Source organism: Phytophthora parasitica, assembly GCF_000247585.1.
Source record: "Phytophthora parasitica INRA-310 unplaced genomic scaffold supercont2.26, whole genome shotgun sequence".
NCBI classification, from domain to species: domain Eukaryota; phylum Oomycota; class Peronosporomycetes; order Peronosporales; family Peronosporaceae; genus Phytophthora; species Phytophthora nicotianae.
In genome coordinates this window covers 324,265-324,589 of record NW_008649012.1, presented here as the reverse complement: position 1 = coordinate 324,589, position 325 = coordinate 324,265, and positions in this window count along the sequence as shown.

The following is a 325-nucleotide window of genomic DNA, read 5'->3' as shown; positions in this document are numbered from 1 at the left end:
CCTCCTTCTTCTTTATCAAGCGCCTGTTGTAGTTGTCTCCGGCGATACCGTCGCTTTAATAATGATAGTGGCTGCAGCTTGTGTGTGGCAATACCACTGGTATTAATGCTCTACTTTTAAATCTAATTTACTGCTACACCTGATACGAGACGCTATCCATTCGAAAAGATCTTTGTATGGTAAACCGCTCAAAATTTGATGGTTCTGTCGCGTACATATTCTTGCTTCAGCGTAAATAATAGCTTTCTCGACATTAATTTGCCCATATTACCAATTATTGCTTAAACGTCAATCTAAAGTGTAGTATATTTTAGATCTCTTTAAG